At 43.4% G+C, this 17,981-nt stretch overlaps 1 protein-coding gene across 5 annotated transcripts in view; it reads right to left on the reverse strand.

The window, feature by feature from the left end:
- The window catches only part of RIN2 (Ras and Rab interactor 2), a 249,322-nt gene that overhangs the window by 215,997 nt on the left and 15,344 nt on the right, over positions 1 to 17,981 (reverse strand). Inside the window, exons 1-2 of one of the 5 annotated variants that reach the window (XM_023217764.2) lie at positions 17,234 to 17,919; positions 15,617 to 15,754 (exon numbers count right to left, since the gene is read on the reverse strand). The exons of 3 other annotated variants lie outside the window; for them this stretch is intronic. The gene's annotated coding sequence lies outside the window, so the exon portion shown is untranslated. Of the gene's footprint in view, positions 1 to 15,616; positions 15,755 to 17,233; positions 17,920 to 17,981 lie in introns of those variants that run through there. One more of the 5 variants, XM_026456113.1, reaches the window with a different exon arrangement.

Genomic DNA, 17,981 nt, shown 5'->3' on the forward strand with positions numbered 1-17,981 from the left:
CAGTTGGATGTCCCTGAGAGCCCTATGACCCCACAGGAGGAAGCAGATTGGAACAACAGATACAAGACTAAAAGCCACCTACAGGAAGCAAGCAGTTAAAACTACAAATAGGTAAGATGCCCAAGATACCAACTGTAGCAAGAGAAAATAAGTAAACTGCAGAAAGAATCTTGTACGAAATAAAGCAAACTAGCTGAGATAGAGAAATCATAAAGGACTAGGAAGAAAATTAAGAGTGTCACATAACAAAAGACAAAGGAGAGGAAATTCTATTGAAGTATAATTAACGTACAGTAAAGTGCAGACGTCTTAAGTGAAAAGTACTAATTTAAAAAATCTTTGCATATTCCAAGTTCATGAAGATATTTCTCTTATATCTTTTCTAGAAGGTTGTTTTAGTTTTAACATTTAAGCCTATGATCCATCATAAAATCATTTTTGTGTATGGCATAGGAATCAAGTTTTATTATTTTCCTCAGGAACATCAACTGACTAGCACCATCTGTGGAAAAGACTCTTCTCCCACCTCTATGCCTGCTTAATTGGAGTGTAGCCTTTGTTGTAAGCCAAGATACTGCATTACCTTGTAGATCTGTCTCTGAACTCTCACTTCTGTTCCATTTACCTATTTGTCTATCCTTATTCTGATGCCACAGTCTTCATTATGTAGCTTTATAGCATGTCTTGATAATTGGTAATGTAAGAGCTACAGATTTGTTGTTGTTCTTAAATAAGGCTTTGAATTTTATAATTTTTTTCAGTCACCTACATTTTGGAATTAACTTACCAATTTAAACAGAAAATAACTCTGCTGGACTTATTTGAAATTTTGATGAATCTGTAGATCACTTTGGGGGGAAGTGACATCTTTAAAATATTTCAATCCATGAACATGGTATGTCCTTCTATCTATTTAGATCTTCTTTAATTTCTCTCAATGTCTTGTAGTTTTAGTGTGGTGTTCTTGCACATCTATTGTAGAGGAAGTCTTCTTCTATTTGGAAAAGACTATCACCTTGGACAGATGGAGTAGATCTGAGATTGTCTTGTGTAATGCATAGGGTAGTAACACGGTCACCAGTAACACATGCTTGAGTCAAGCAATTTAATTTTTATTTTTGTATGGTACTGTAAATCCCATTTTCTAATTAATTTTCTACTTGCTACTAGTATTTTAACTCCTGAGTAATGGCAATTTAATTTTTTTTTTTTTTTTTTTTTTTTTTTTTGAGACAAAGTCTTGCTTTGTTGCCCAGGCTGGAGTGCAACGGTGCCATCCCAGCCTGCTGCAACCTCTGTCTACTGGGTTCAGGTGATTCTCCTGCCTCAACCTCCCAAGTAGCTGGGATTACAGGTGCCTGCCACCATGCCCAGCTAGTTTTTGTATTTTTGTTTTGTTTTGTTTTGTTTTTAGCAGAGACAGGGTTTCGCCATGTTGGCCAGGCTAGTCTTGAACTCCTGACTTTAAGTGATCGGCCTGCTTCTGCCCCTCAAAGTGCTGGGATTACAGGCATGAGGCAATGCACCCAGCCAATTCTTATTTTCTAATTTTAATAAGATTTATTTCTTTTTCTTGCCTTAGTATCCTGGTAAGACTACCAGTACATTGTTGAATACAGGTGACAGAGTGATAGGTGCTATAAGGTGAGAGTGAATAAAAGCGATAGGACACACTTGTGTTATTCCATACATCAGAATGAAAGCAGTAAGTATTTCACCATTCAATATGGCTTGCACATACCCTTTGTCAGATTCAAGTGGTTACCTTTCAATGGTAGTTTGCTGAGATCACACTAGGTATTTTTAATCTAAATGTTAAATTCTACAATAAAAACACAATAACTTATTCGGAAATTCAAGTTAGGGAGGGGTGTAGTTCTTCACACTACTGATAGAGGAAGTCTTCCTCTATTTGGAAAAGACTATCACCTTGGACAGATGGAGTAGATCTGAAATTGTCTTGTGTAATGCATAGGGTAGTAACACGGTCGCCAGTAACACATGCTTGAGTCAAGCAATTTAATCTCTGAACTGTCTATCTTCCCCTTATTAGATCTATGTCTCTGGATCTGGAGTTTAAAATACAAAATCCAGAGAGCATAACATAATGATAACACTAGCTACCACTTATTGAGCACTCAGTATATGCTTAATATTGTATTAAGCCATTCATGTCTATTATTTCATTCAATCCTTGCTATAACCATCATAACAATAGAAGAGGCAACAAAAGCATGAGAAATAAATTTAATTTACTTGCCCGTGGTCACACAGCCAGTAAGTGAGGGAGCTAGGATTCAAACCGTCTGACCGCATGACATTAATCACTACACTTTCACCATCAGGAATAAAACCTTCTCCCTCCAGCCCCCCATTTGAGGTAATTTCTCTTTTTTTTTATTTATTTTTATTTTTTTTACGATGGAGTCTTGCTCTGTCACCCAGGCTGGAGTGCACTGGCTCACTGCAATCTCTGCCTCCTGGGTTCAAGCAATTCTCATGCTTCAGCCTCCTGAGTAGCTAGGATTACAGGCGCATACCACCATGCCCAGCGAATTTTTGTATTTTTTAGTAGAAATGGGGTTTCACCATGTTGGCCAGGCTGGTCTCAAACTCCTGATCTTGTGACCCACCTCGGCCTCCCAAAGTGCTGGGATTACAGGCATGAGCCAACGCACCCGGCCAGTCTTTCTCTTTATTGTGGCCTAGAATGTTAAATATGTTTGCTCACCATAGAATTATCTTGAGAGCTACCCAATGTTGGGCTTTATTAGAAATCCTTGAGACCAGCGGCCACATTCTTAGTCCCTATGTCCTTTTAGCTTTATCCCATCCAGAAACAAAATAAACAGCTCTCTCCAGTACCCTATCCTATCATTTACTTTCACCAAAAGCAATGGATACACAAAGCTTTGCAAGTACAAAAACAGAAAATCACTGGAAAATAACTCAATTCTTTTCCACTGGAAGGGTTAGCTTGTAAGCTAAATCTAGAGAGGAATATAATTCTTCCCAAAAGAGACATGTCCTGTCCTATCAACTTCCTCTATAAAAATTATCCAAAACAACACTACCGCAAAAGGTATTAGGCACAGTCACACTGCTTTCCCTAGAAATGATGGCTTCATGCATCTTTACGCTTCAGGCATCCTCATTATCTATTGCTATATAACAAGTCACCGCAAGACTCAGTGGCTTAAAACAATAACCATTTTATTATTGCCATGGTTTCTGAGTGTCTGGAATTCAGGAAGGGCTTGGCTGGGTAGTTCTGGCTCAAAGTCTCAAATGTGGTTGCAGCCAGATGGTAACTGGAGCTGGAACAAAAGGCAGAGTGTGTGGGGGTGGGGAGCAGGAAGGTACTGCTGGAACAGCTGGAGACTGCTAGGGCATCTCTCTCTTTTTTCATGTAGCTTCAGGGCTTTGTCATGTGATCTGTTTGCCTGGGCTAGTTTGAGTTTCCTCATAGTATGGTGGCCTCAGAATCTGCTTTCATGGCAGCTCAGCATTCCAGCAAGAATGCACCAGACAGCAAGGTGAAAATTGCATTATCTTTTTCTTTTCAAATTATCCTCAGAAGTAATGCAGTATTATTTTTGCTGCATTCTATTGGGTACAAGTGAGACACAAACCCACCCAGACTCAAGGGGACAGGCATTCAACTTTACCTCTTGATAAGGAGGTGCCTAGGAGAAGGTGTGGGATGGGTGATGACATTGTGGTTATGTTTAGAAAAATACAATCTGTCCCACAGACTGAAGTTAGCAATGCACTGGAAATGTCACAGAGGGGAAAGCCATTCCCATTCTCATTTTTCACATGTATAAACCAAGGCAAAGCATTTCTAAGCTACTTGTGGTCACACAGAGGCAGGGAAGAAACTATCATATGTGTTACTTTGACTTATCTACAACTTTAATGATGAATATAATGTATGAAAATTACTTTTTAAGGTATAAAATACAGCATGATTTATTATAGTCATTCATTATAATTTGGAAACATCTCTGAAAAGTTTATCTCTGAAAGTTCGACATATTACCTAGGAGAATGAAGCTCTCCTTGGAAAGTTTAATCCACTCAACTTGATTTTCCCTGGGAAAGTATTTGGGTATTTCCTACAGTCTCATATAATAGAGAACTTGGCAAGTAAAAATGATAGCCAACATTGGCTTTTCACAGTGTTCCCCACTGAAATAGTCAGTACGCTTATGGATAAGAAATGCTTGCCACGGGCTGGGGTTTAGAAAACATAGGCCCGTGGATGGGAAAAGGCAACAGAGAAAAGGTGCTAAGTTCTGGTCCATTCACTTTCCGCTGAAAGGATGTCCCGTCTGGCAGCACAAGTATCTGCAAACTGAATTTCTCCATGTCCTCTCCGGAGTTCAGTCAACTCTCATTTCACATCGTCCTGGGTTTTGCCCATTTTAGTTCTGATTTTTTTTATTAAAGGTTGGGTTTTTTAACATATGAAAATTCTTATGTTAGGACATTTAATTAGTGTTGGAATGCCATTACAGTTTTCTTTTGCTCTGGTGTGTGTGTGTGTGTAGAGGGGTGAGAACACTCACTAGCTGGAATGCTTAGATTCATAAACTCATTTCTTCTGATTGCAGCTCTGCTTGCACGTTGTCTGCCACTTTCTGCTCTTTCTGTCATCTGTTTTCTTTATTGGATTGTGGGTGAGAGTTGATGTAGGCAGGGGACAGTGTGTGGGTGGCTAACTAGGTTTCTTGATTCAGACGCGCCCTCTACCGTTGATAGTGTGAAGTGTAATTTCTTCATTGTGTTTACTTTAGAATAGGGGGAGCATGTCTAATTTTCTGGTTTTCTTTGATCTGTAAAGCACCCTTTATTTTATTCTTTTTGTTTTCTTTCTGGATATCACCAAGTCGCCAAGGGGCAGTTCCCTTCCTAGTTTCCCTCGTCTCTCCCAGTAATCTCGCCTTTCCTACGGCTGTAGCCTCCAGTCTCACACCGTCTGGTATTCCCACTCAGGATGGGGCCTGTCTTTCCACAGGTGACGTGATCTGGGCTGCATCACCCCAGGCTCTGCACACTCCTGCCCATCTCCACTTGTCCTCTGTGGTCCCCGCCCAACGCTCTAGACAGGGGCGGGTTCCAGAGCCTGCCTGACTGGACCTGGGTGCTTCTCTCACTACTTACAGGACATTTGAAGTCTGTAGAATTTTGTCTCTTAGTAATCCCGGGGGCTTGTGTAAACAATGGTTTTATTTGCTCTATTTGTTGATTTGGGTAAATTTTTTTAAGTTAAGGTAAGAGATTTGGATGTAGGCAACCACCATTATTCTACTGAAACCCAGAGTTCCCTATGCGTTTAAATAATAATGCCATTTACTGTGCTAAAACATCCATTTACCCAAATCTATTTGCTCTTCACAATACAAGCATTTCTTAGTACAACAATATATATAGCTTTTTAAACAAGAAACCTTTTGTAATAACTAACATGCATACACACACACACACACACACACACAATTGTTTAAATTCCTTTCTGACCGCTATAGCATACTTGAAGCTAAAATTCTTACATATCATCAGCCATCACCAAAACAAGCAAACTTCCTACCTCAACCACATCAGCAAAGGGCACAGCCCCCTTGATAGCATCTGCTATCCTGAATAAAACTACAGGTTGCAGGAGTTACTGGCAAAGCCACAACTGATTTTCAAGTTGCCTTGGGGTAGCAGGCAATTTGCCAATTTCAAGCAGCGCCATCCAGTGCCATGTGCCAGCCCTGCTCGGACACACTGTATCCGCCAGTGTCTCACTGTGCTAACCTGGCCTCCGGCCCGGAGTAGACACTGCAGGTGCTGCTCACGTCCCCTCTTCCACAACAGCCTGCTGGACTCCACACTGCCAGCATCCCCGTCTCCTTGCCTGAGGGTTCCTCTGGCTCTTGGAATGAGCTTTTCCCAGGGAGAGGCCTGAAATGCTGGGAATCAGTTCCCAGACCCCAGTAGCCCTCAACCTACAACTGAAGAGAGTGAATGTGAACACCTGCCCTGCATCATCCACACCTTGACCCCTAGTGGGACAGTCAGCTCCTCGGCACGGGTAAGCTCTAGCTGTCCATGGGGTAAATGATTGATAACACTCTTCATATTGTTGCCTCGCTCCCCTGCCTCACCTCCCCACTTCCCTAGGGGTTTCCTGGGACCACTCTCCCAATCAACTACTCGCATTCGAATCAAATCCTTGTTCAGAGCCGGCTTCAGGACGAATTCAGATCAACACAGCTCCCCAGCTCAGGGCCTCACCTCCAGCCACCCAGAGCCGTTGCCTGGACAGGAATCACCCAGGTCAGAGACTGGAAGACAGCCTCAGCCAGGTCCCCATCCAAACAGGGCAGGAATGAGAGGGGGCTTTGGATGTGACATCCACAAACCTGGGGGTCCAGGGAAGCCCATGAGAAGGCCTTGACGGGAGTGTGCAGAGAACCCTGGTGTGGCCATGGCCGAGACTCAAAGGGGCAGTGATGGGGAGGGCCATCTACAGTCCATGACAAAGGCCTGTGCACACAGGAACTTCTATGCCGATGTTTGTGGGATTAATAAATGAGCAGGAATTTAGTTTGAGAAAACCGTATGAAAATAAACTGTTAAACACGGAATGTTTTTCCAGTTACCACTCTAATGTAACACATATTTGTTGTGTTATGATCTGATACAGCAACACACGACCACCAGGATGAGCAAGAGTTGGGATTTATAGACTCCCACCCACCACCACCATGGGGCACTCAAGAGAACCCACCACTGACCTAGGCAGCCGCTTCTTTGAATTCCTGGGTGGGGTCACATACTAAAAGGAGAGATGGAAATGGTTTGAGCTTTTCTTCATACACTCACTGTCCAAATCTGCTAGGATATTCTGGGCGCCCCCTGTTGCAGGCCTGAGCCGGGCAGCCAGCACACAGGTAGGCAGGAGATGCAGTCAAACGGTCAAACACCTGTTGAATGGCCGTGAAGTCAATACATCTGTGTACCAGGGAGGAAATAACTGTCTTAATAAATGTCTTAATAATTAAGACAAGGGACAGATCAACCTGGGTAATGCTTTAGAAGAGGAAGAGGCGAGACTGGCATACGAAGCTGATGAGTTTGGTTCATGCCAAGTAGGAGCAAGGGAGCCATTTAGAACACAGGAGAAGACGTACATTTACAGGCAGAATCAGGCTTTTTCCAATTCTTGGGGACATCGGTTAATTAAATCAGCAGTTATTTTTAAACTTTGTTATTCAATAATAACATTTTAATAGTTAACTGCTTTTTTAAGACAGTCTCATTCTGTCGCCCAGGCTGGAGTCCATCTCAACTCACTGCAAGCTCTGCCTCCCAGGTTTAATTGATTCTTGTTCCTCAGCAACCCAGGTAGCTGGGACCACAGGCGTGAATCACCAGGCCTGGATAATTTTTGTATTTTTAGTAGAAGCGGGGTTTCACCATGTTGGCCGGGCTGGTCTCAAACTCCTGGCCTCATGTGATCCACCCGCCTTGGCCTCCCAAAGTGCTGGGATTACAGGCGTGAGCCACCATGGCTGGCTAACATTTTAAAATACATATCTCATGCCTGACATTGGCTTAGGTGCTAGGCATATGGCAAGGAACATATAGGCTTGATCTGGACCTTTCCTTCAAGAGTTTTAGTGGGAAAGACAGACCAATCTAGTGTGATCAATCCAGTGGATATTTCATGAATAATTCTCCATTCAACTTTGTCTGAAACGTTCCTGTGGATCCCGGTCATGTGCAAGCCCAGATAAGGAAGGGTTAACACCTCCAACATTAACACCTCAAACAATAAAACAGATTTTTAAATTAGGGCTTAATTTACAATGTAAAGCCAAATTATGCTACCTTAGTAACCTATCATGGGAAATGGAACCGTTCTTTGATGATGCATGGTCATCAATAACCTTCAGTACATATGTTTTAGGTTTTGTATCCCCAGCTCTAGGGGGCACAGTAATTGCAAGCACAGAGTTAATGAGGATTGGCCACAGATGAATACCTGGAAACACTTTTCTTGAAAAAAACAAAAAACAAGACATGATCTTCCTTCATAGCTCTTTGCCTCACTTATAAAAAGCTTGGTAAATAGGCCTTGTGCTGTGGCTCAGGCCTTTAATCTCACCACTTTGGGAGGCCAAGGCAGGTGGATCACTTGAGGTCAGGAGTTTGAGACCAGCCCGGCCAACATGGTGAAACCCCGTCTCTACAAAAAAAATACAAAAATTAGCCAGCTGTGGTGGTGGATGCCTGTAATTCCAGCTACTCCAGAGGCTGAGGCAGGAGAATCACTTGAACCCAGAAGACGGGGGTTGCCGTGAGCAGAGAGATCGTGTCACTTGGTAAAGGGTATGCAGATGTCAGATTCCCTGGATGATGCAACACTGCTGCTTTTCTAAACAGATCCCCAAAGCCAGGACACAAGGAGTTTTCCTAACCTCCAGAAAGTCACCTATTGCAGTCATTATCCATGTTCTCTTTCTTGGCAATATAAGTGATTTCTACACACTCCTTACAACATGCAGCCACTGCCCACTGAGCATCCATCCATGTGACTTCTATGTCCCAGATGTTCTTGCATTGGGGACGGTCTATGTGACTGGGTTTGGGCCAGTAAAATATGGGTGGAAGTGATATATGCCACCCTCAGACCTGGCATTTAAAGTGATGCCATGTGTCTCCAGCCTTCTCTCCCTTTCTGCAATAGCCTTGTAAACTATATGTTCCAGATGACATGATACAAAATAAAAACAGCCTGGATCCCTGCATTACCACCTGGAGAAGAGCCACCCAACCAAGATCATGCAGTGGATGTGGGTTGAGTGGCTCTTCTTTACAAGCCCCTGAAAGTCTGGGGTTTGTTAGCCTCTCCTAACAAATGCAACCATCTGGCCAGGCTGCAACCACCCTTTCATCTCTCTATTACTAGAAGAACTGAAATAAAATGAACTTCCTTCCTATTCTTCAAGACTTTCTATTATTGACCTTGTTGCATGTAAAGCCACAGCACAAATGCTGAGTGCACTCATTATGCCAATTAAATTCAAGTATTATGTAGCATAGCTCCTTTAATCTTCTCCTTTGAAGCAGGTGCTATTCTTATTTTCATTTTACGTATGAAGAAACTGAGGCTCAGAGAGGTTAATTAGTTTGCCCAGAGATCCGCAGCTTGTAAGTGGATTCACGAGGGTTGCAACAGAGGCCATCTAGCTCCAGAACACGTGTTTTTATTCATCACACTGTCCCACCTCCCCATCTGGCCTTTCGTTTCAGCACCAGTCATATTCTTGAGCACTGGGCATTTCCACTAACACAGTGTTGGCCACTGGGTGGACTCATGGCGAGACCTTTGATTCCCACTTGGCTTGGTCTACTTTAAGAGAAGCTCATTACACCCAGATTTCAGTAGGTAGCAGGGCATGTGATATCTGAGCAGAGAATAGGACACCTGGTCCCTTGTGATTGTATTTTTAAAGAGGCACTGCTTCTCAAAACATATCAATTTGTGACCACTATCGGAAGCTGTCTTCACAAACAACCCTAGGTCATGATTATTTCCTTGCTATTTTAATTCCTTTTAACTGAATTCTAGGCCTATGCAGTCTTAAAATTATATAGCTACCTTCATGATAAGTGAAATTTCTCAAGGAATATCTTCCACATTAAGAATTCATGCTCTGAATCACATTACACTCTGGCCCAAGAGCTGAGTCAATGAGGCACTGGTGTTTTGTATTTTTGTTTCTGTATTTTTCTGAATGGTTCAAATCATAGACAATGAGTAGATACTGTCTTTATAATCAGAAATAAAAGCTATTATCTGTTAATGAGGTGATCGCAGAAAGAAAATGATTCAACTATTACAGAAGCCATAACATCGCTTCTTTAGGGCAAACACCGCAACCTCCAGAAATAGACTGGTTTTGCTATGCTTAGACAAACCAAAGATTTCATGTATTCTTTCCCTGGAGGCATAAAACATGCTGGTACCAATAAAAACCACATCCATCACACTAACTCGAGCTTTGTAAGCAATACATGGTATACTTTTGAAAGCCAAGGCACGACTAGATTGTCTAACCACTGAAAGTCTTATTTTAGAAAATCTCAAAGTGTTCAAGTAAGAAAAATACTAATACTTGTTTTTCCAGTGCTTGGGTCTGGGGACATTTATCTGAGGCTCTCTGCTTGGCTGCAATTTGACAAGCATGGCCCAGAATGAATCAGTTTTTCATCCTGGGAGTCAATATGGATCCTGGAATTTGGACACATTTTCTTATTCAAATCCCAGCTTCTACATTCTCTTACTTCCTTACTTTCTTATTCAAATCTCAGCTTCCACATTGCTCATCCTAAGCAAGTTAGTTATACCCCACTGAGGTGCAGTTCTAGTGACCCGTGCCCTGAGGACTGTGCTGTAAGAATGAGTTGAGATGATCTCTCTGGAATACCCAGCCCAGGGCCTGGTCCAGAGAAGAGCACTTAGCTCAGCACCTGCGCATGGTAGCGCTCAATAAATATTAACGATATTATCAATAATTAGGAGGATTTTTAAAAAATCTGTCCTTTGAATGCCTGTTATCACCTTGACACACAGGATACAGCATTTGCTATGTAAAACTGGCAGGATTTAGGTTAGAATTGAGCCAGAAGTCAAACACCCTTCAATCCTCTCACTGAGACACCTTTCTGAGCTGGACCTGGAATTGCAAGAATATGGCTCAGTCTCCTTTTTACAGATTTGTGATGATCCAAGAGGATGAATCCTCCCATCACTACCATTATTGCTCTCGCTGGATCACCCACATGGCCTTATTTTCTCTTTTAAGTTACTTGTAATTTCCTTACGGACATTTCTGCCTTTTGACTTAGTGGTGTTCTTAGTCCAAACTCTACTCTCTATCAGGACCCAGATGCTCCGATGCTGGTTTCGGCTGTGAGGAAATGGAGAAGGGGAACCCCAGGAGTTGTAGCAGTTGGAGGGCTGGGAGTACAGTCCCAGGCACTAGTAAGGCAACTCAGGTGGTGTCTCTGGGCCTCGGTTTCCTTCTTTGTACCCCAGAGGGCCCTCCGAGGTCCCAGAAGTTCCCTAACTTCAGAATAGATGTCCTTCCTCCAACTGTCCCCAGTTCACCATCCCATTACTTGGTATGGCCCAGTTCCTGGCCCCAAAGAAGCTCAGGGTTTTCCCTACCCAGCGTCTGCTCCAAGCTAAGAATCAGCCCGTGTTTGGGATGTGTCATGGAAAGTCTATGCTGGGCTTTGCAGTCAGCACTTCTAGTTCCAAACCCCGGCTCTGGCACTACTTATTAGGTTTGTGACTTGGGACCAGTTCACTTAACTTCTCAGAGCCTTTGTTTGCCCATCTGTAAAGTGGGGATCAAGGCACTCACCCCACAAAACTGTGAGTACCCTAAATAAAGTAGATAAAGTTCCCACCACAGTGCCTCACACACAACTAACAGTCCCAAAATAATAAATGCTCTAAGTACAAGCACTTGGGCACATAATTTGACATTTCTAGGATTTAGCGTCTCCTTCTGTAGAAGTGGGTGATATGATTCAGTGATTTTTAGGGTCTTTTGTTATCTCAAATTCTGAGTCTATGTAAATACTCAGGCAACTGGAATTCGCCATCTTGTCTGAACCCTTAACACTACTTCTTCTGTGGCACCTGGCAGGGAGCCTTATGCATGCAGGCAATTTATAAATGCCCGGGGCAACGCCCTCTGCATTTCTAAAGTTACCTCTTCTGTATCAGAGGACTTTGTTTTTCCTTCCCAAGCAAATGAAAAATATATTCAGGTGGACCCCAAACAAAGGCATGCATTTTTCCTCCTTTGAAAATACAGCTTCTGTAGCATTGTTTGCCTTTTTAGGAATTTCTTTGGATTTGGAACACACCAGTAAGACTATGGATTGTAGCGTGTGTTGATTGTAATCACACATCCAAAGCCTCCCCAAATTCAATTACATTTTGGTGGCTCCTAAAAAAGTGACATTTGACTTTTAAAAACGGCAAAATTAAAAAACCAGGAAGGCCACAAAACAAGCCTTTGCTCCACACCAGTGTTTTGAGTGTTTATTCACAGCATTTCACAATTCGTCTGGAACGAACACTAAACCAGAGAAATTAAAAATTCCATTTGAATAGAAAATCCCGTTTATTGTAAGGAAGATCTCTTCTCAGCCAGAAATGAATACAAACTAATATAAGAAAAATCATGGTGAATGTCTCTGCTCTGCAGCAAGACAGCCCCCATTTACTTGAGGAATTAGTTTTAAATGGTCATTTCCTGGAACCATGAGGCGACGCAGAGGTCAGGTCTAATCAACAATTTATAAAAGCCTATTAAATCCTATGCATCAGTTTTATAGTAACTGGAGTGTGGAATTTTAATCTCCTGGCATGGAGGGGAAATGTGGAAGAATGCAGAGCTGCAGCATCTTTCTTTGTAAGATACATTGGGGCTCCCCCACCCTAGGCTTCTCAATAGGTGGGACCCTGCTCCAAAGGCCCCAGTGGGGCAGATGAGCATGAAGCAGAAGGGGCCTAGTGGGGTGAAGAGGGAAAGAGATTCAGGCACTTGGAGCCTCTTCCCCTGAGATTTCTACGGGTTCCACCTGTGCCCGTCCCTGTGTTCTCTGGCCCTGAGCACACAGTTCTTCTAAACCTCCTACATTTAAAAAGACCAACACTCTACCATGAATGATGGAGGGAGAAGCCAGGATAAAACAATTCCCTCCGGGATGGACCCACCCCGAACACCTCCTCCTTCCTCCCTCACTCCTTTTCCTATTTTATCTGTCAATGAAAAGAGTCCAACTCCGTAAAACACCTGAAGAGATTTATTCTGAGCCAAATATGAGTGATCAGTGGCCTGAGACAGAGCCCAAGGAGATCCTGAGAACATGTGCCCAAGGTGGTCAGGCTACAGCTTGGTTTTATACATTCTAGCGGGACATAAGACATCAATACATGTAAGACATAATTAATACATGTAAGATGTACATTGGTTTTGTCTGGAAAGGCAGGAAAATTGGAAGGGAGGGGACTTTCAGGTTGTGGGCAGATTGGAAGATTCCTTCCTTCCTTCCTGGAAGATTCCTTCCTTCCTTCCTTCCTTCCTTCCTTCCTTCCTTCCTCCCTCCCTCCCTTCCTTCCTTTCTTTCTTTCTTTTTGAGAAGGGGTCTCACTCTGTCGCCCACGCTGGAGTGCAGTGGCTTGATCTCAGCTAACTGCAGCCTCTGCCTCCTGGGTTCAAGCAATTCTCCCACCTCAGCCTCCCGAGTAGTTGGGACTATAGGCACCCGCCACCATGCCCAGCTAATTTTTGCATTTTTAGCAGAGATGGGGTTTCACCATGTTGGCCAGGCTAGTCTCGAACTCCTGACCTCAGGTGATCCATCTGCCTTAGCCTCCTAAAGTGCTAGGATTCCAGGTGAGAGCCACAGTGCCTGGCCACATTCAAAGATTTTCTGATTGGCAACTGGTTGCAAGAGTTATTATCTAAAGACCTGGAATCAATAAGGAGTTGTGGAGAATAAAGTTTGTCATGCAAATAAAACCTCCAGGTAGCAAGCTTCAGAGAGAAGAGATTGTAAATGTTTCTCATCAGACTTAAAGAATCTGTTCTATCAGTCTTAAGGTTTCTGTGCTGATGCTAATGTTGGTCAGCTGTGCCTGAATTCCAAAAGCGAGGAGGGTATAATGAGGCATGTCCGACTCCCACTTCCCATCATGGCCTGAGCTAGTTTTTCTGGTTAACTTTGGAATGCCTTTAGCCAAGGGGAGGGGTCCATCAGTTGGTTGGGGGACTTAGAATTTTATTTTTGGTTTACATACCAAGGAAATGAAAAGAAGTTAATGGTTGACTTTAGGGTACATAAAAGATTGAGGCCAGAGAACCCCTGGGTAAGTCTTTAATAAGCTATACACGTCACAAAAATATTTGTTAGTATTAGTATTTCTATTTCAGAAGGAAACTGTAAAACCAGATTGCCTGGGTATTTTTCTGCAGTTTCAGTCGGAGCAAAGCTGGAGGCTCTGACCGCCTGTGGAGAGTGAGGCTCCTGACTGCAGTTGAGTCCTACACTCAGCTAAGCAATGGAGGGCCCCAGGGCGGACATGCTTCTTAGGCTGTTGGCTTCAGGAGAAGCAGTACAGCTTGGCACTTAGGAGTTTGGGCTCTGTCAATGGACAGAGCTGGTCCAAGACCTGTTCTACAACTGATTAACATGAACTTGAGCAAATGCTTGTGTTCTCTAAGCTTCTGTCTTTCCAGTGTAAAATGGGTAGGAATACTCATCTTTAAGACCGGTGTAAGTATACAATAAATAGCACATGGACTGTGGCAAGTATATGAGTGACACACATGTACTTAATAAATCTTCGGTTTCATGACGTTCATTACTGATCTCACCTCTCAGCAGTCTACCTACAGTCTCTTGTTGAAATCAGGTGGTGTCCTCAGCCCCACATTGGAAGGGCAGGCATACCTCCACCAGTCAGAAACCCACTGCAGTAGAGGGAGCCAGATGCTAACATCCGAAATACCGATTTCAATGGGGGCTCCATTTGCAGGGAAGATATGCAATTTAGCAAAATGAACCAGTAGTCAACCCTTGCATTGCCACGTTTTTACAGACTTTGGAGGCCATAGTTAGCAACATAAGATTTTGCACTTATTGCCATCCTGTTACACAAGTTAATCCTAGGATAACATTTCCATATCCTTTTCTTAGACAATTTTATCCTCTTTAGGCTTTCTATATACTAAAAACTACTGACAATGCATTTGTAGCCCAAAGCTCTCTTTCAAGCTCCAGACTCCCAGATCTTTAATACCTCCTTGGGTTTTCACAGGCTCATCAAACTTAACACATACAAAGTGGAACTCTGTATTGCTTTGGCTTCTTTTCCTCCCAGATTGATCATCTCCTTAAATAATGCCTCCATGAACGTGGGTGGTCAGTAATGGGCCATCCTTGCCTCTTCTGCTCTCCTCACATCTAATTCATCACAGCTTTGCTGGGTCATTCTCCAAATTTTGCCTCCAATTCTTTCCTGGAGCCTGGGACCAGTCTCGGAATGATCACAGCCTTCCGCCATCTGGTCTCACTGAGGCCACTCTTGCTCCACTGAAACGCTGTCTGTGATCAGCAGTCAGCATGAACTTTGTAACACCAAATCCTATGACATCATCCTATTCACAAGAAAGAACAATGGCTTGGAATGGGACAATGGCCATGGAGATTCAGGGAAGTACAAAAGCGGGTACCCTGCCTGTTCGATGCCTGACAACATAATTGGTACTCAATAGTGATCTGATGAGCAAATGCATGGATCCCACTCCCTTGTGTCCTTTTTCTACAATATGAATAATTTTTCTCAAGGCCTTTTCAATTCCTTTACATGCCACAGTGGCAGAAGACAAGAGAGACTCATGGCTTTTTCTGACTAAAGATTCTCTTGGAATTCCTCTCTGCAATCTCTGGCTCTTAATCTTTTTCCCGCTTCTTCTCTAGTTGCAAAAATATTGCTTTTATAATATGCTACTGTAAGAAAAATACAGCGTACCCAGTCCACATTTCTATCTGACTTCCTTTGGAGAAATCAATCAGAGTTGGGTTGTGCTGAGTTCGTTATGCAACCTCATCATCCTGTCCGCTTCAGCAATCCTAGGGCTCTCTCCTGATTCAGTGAACTGGTACTTGGCTGCTCGGGGGTAAGAGGGGAGATACATTCATATTTATGTCATTTTAGATGCATTATGTAAGTTGAGTTCAGAAACCTAAGCTCTGTCTTTAAAAATTCCCTGTGAGATAAAAGAGAGGAGCCTATAAAGGCCTCTACCCCCTGCCTATGGTAGCTGGTTGACAGCCCATAAACACAGTTGTTCCATGGGACAGAAGCTCCAAGGTCATGGAACTGGGTGCTGGTCAGGGGCAAATCAAGGGCACGATGGTGAATTTTATATGAAGCTAAACTTATTTCTTTTATCTTTATTATACGTATATAATATTTTATAATATTTATCATCTAGTGCATCGTATTACTTTATTTTTATTATCACAATCCATGATGTGATTTTAATAGTGATTGTAACCAGAATCACTGTATTATCAGGCATTTTGAAATTGTACTGCACATCTCCCAAATACAGTCATTTGGCCTCTCACGCACCTCGGCCAGCAGGAAGGAGAAGTTGCAGTTCATTAAGCATCAACACCTCTGAAGAGATGTACCTGGCACCCAGGAGTACCATCAAGAGATCACAGAAACCAGCCAGAAATCATAGACAGGATGCCACCAAACCAAAGTTCTGGAACCACCCACCTCACTTAACCCTTTCTTTAAGCCTTCAGCTCCCATTCTCTGCTTTCACCCACCTCAGAAGGTGCTAAGGCCTCCCCAACAACAGCAGAACAAGGCAAGAAGGCAACTCATACCTGGCCCTTTGACCTGTAATAAATATTTACTGCTGAGAATGCCTGACTCTGTTTTCTGATCACATGCACTGGTCACACTTCCTGGATATTTGATCAGTTTCTAATTTTACACCTAGTTACGGGTTGAATTGTGTCCCTGCAAAGAGATATGTTGGCGTTCTCACCCCAATAGCATTGGATATTACCTTATTTGGAAATAGGGTCTACGCAGATTTAACTAAATTAGATGAGGTCATCAGATGAGACCCAATCCAACAGGAGAGGGGAAACGTGGAGGACCATGTGAGGACACTCTGGGAGAATGTTGTGTGAGCATGGAGGACTGGCAGGATGCATCTACAAGCTAAGGCATGCTTGAGGCTTCCAGAAGCCGGGAGAGAGGCCTAGAACAGCTACTTCCCTACCACCGTCAGAGGGAGCACAGCCTTGTCACACCTTGATTTCAGACTTCTGGCCTCCAGAACTGTGAGACAATAAATTTCTGTTGTTTCGAGCCATCTTGTTTGTGGTATTTTGTTACAGTAACCCTAGAATATTAATGCATGCCTGTATTTCTACACAGATACATTCTGAGGTTATTACAGTCATTGCTACAAGTACAGGTCCTGGTGTTTGACAGACCAGGAGTGAATTGTGGCTCCCCACTTTCAAGCTTTGTGACTACAGACAAATCACTCCATCTCTCCGTGCCTCAGTTTCTATAATTTGAAAAAAAAAAAAAAGCATAAAACGACTTCATGCGTACCGCGGCGGTGAAGCAGGAAGTGATCATCTCACAGGCCGGTCAGGGTTCTGAGATGAGGCCAGCCCACGTGAAGTCCTGAACAGAGGTCTGGCTCAGGCGATGCCGGGACCCTTGTAGCTGCTGGAATTATTCCTTGGGATCTTGGAGTGTTTGGCAGTGGAAGCTCGTGTCTCTTGTGACATGACACCCAAGATCAGCATGGTTCCAGGGCTGGCTTCGTGACACCCAAACTGTTCAGTCACACAGGGCCCTGCATTCAGAAGGGCCCCACCCTTGGTTTAATGTCAGATGCTGCTAGAAAATCACATCATATGGGGATCAAAGACTGACCACTGGATTTAAAAACGGGGGGTCATCGGTGATCTTGTCAAAATCAGTTCCGGGGCAGTATCCTGGCTAGAGTGGTACAACAGAAGAAGCGAAGGAAGGGACCTGGGGACAGTGAGCACTGACGCTCTCGTAAAGAGTTCTATGTAGAATGAAAGCTGAGAAAAGAGGTGGGAGCTGGAAGTAAATGCGGAGTCAAGAGAAGGTTCTCTAAAGATGAGCCATACTACAGTATGAATGCACCTGGATGGAAATGACCCAGGAGACAGGGTGACAAACTGGTGACCCAGCAAAGAGCGGGACAATTGCTGCTGTAATGCCCTTGAGTATCTGAGAGAAGCCTGGGTGGACTGCGTACCTGAGAGCGCGCACCCGTTCCATCCACGGAAGCCTGGGTGGACCGCTTTACCCGAGAGCGCGC

Source organism: Piliocolobus tephrosceles, chromosome 20, assembly GCF_002776525.5.
Source record: "Piliocolobus tephrosceles isolate RC106 chromosome 20, ASM277652v3, whole genome shotgun sequence".
In the NCBI taxonomy this organism is placed as follows: Eukaryota; Metazoa; Chordata; class Mammalia; order Primates; family Cercopithecidae; genus Piliocolobus; species Piliocolobus tephrosceles.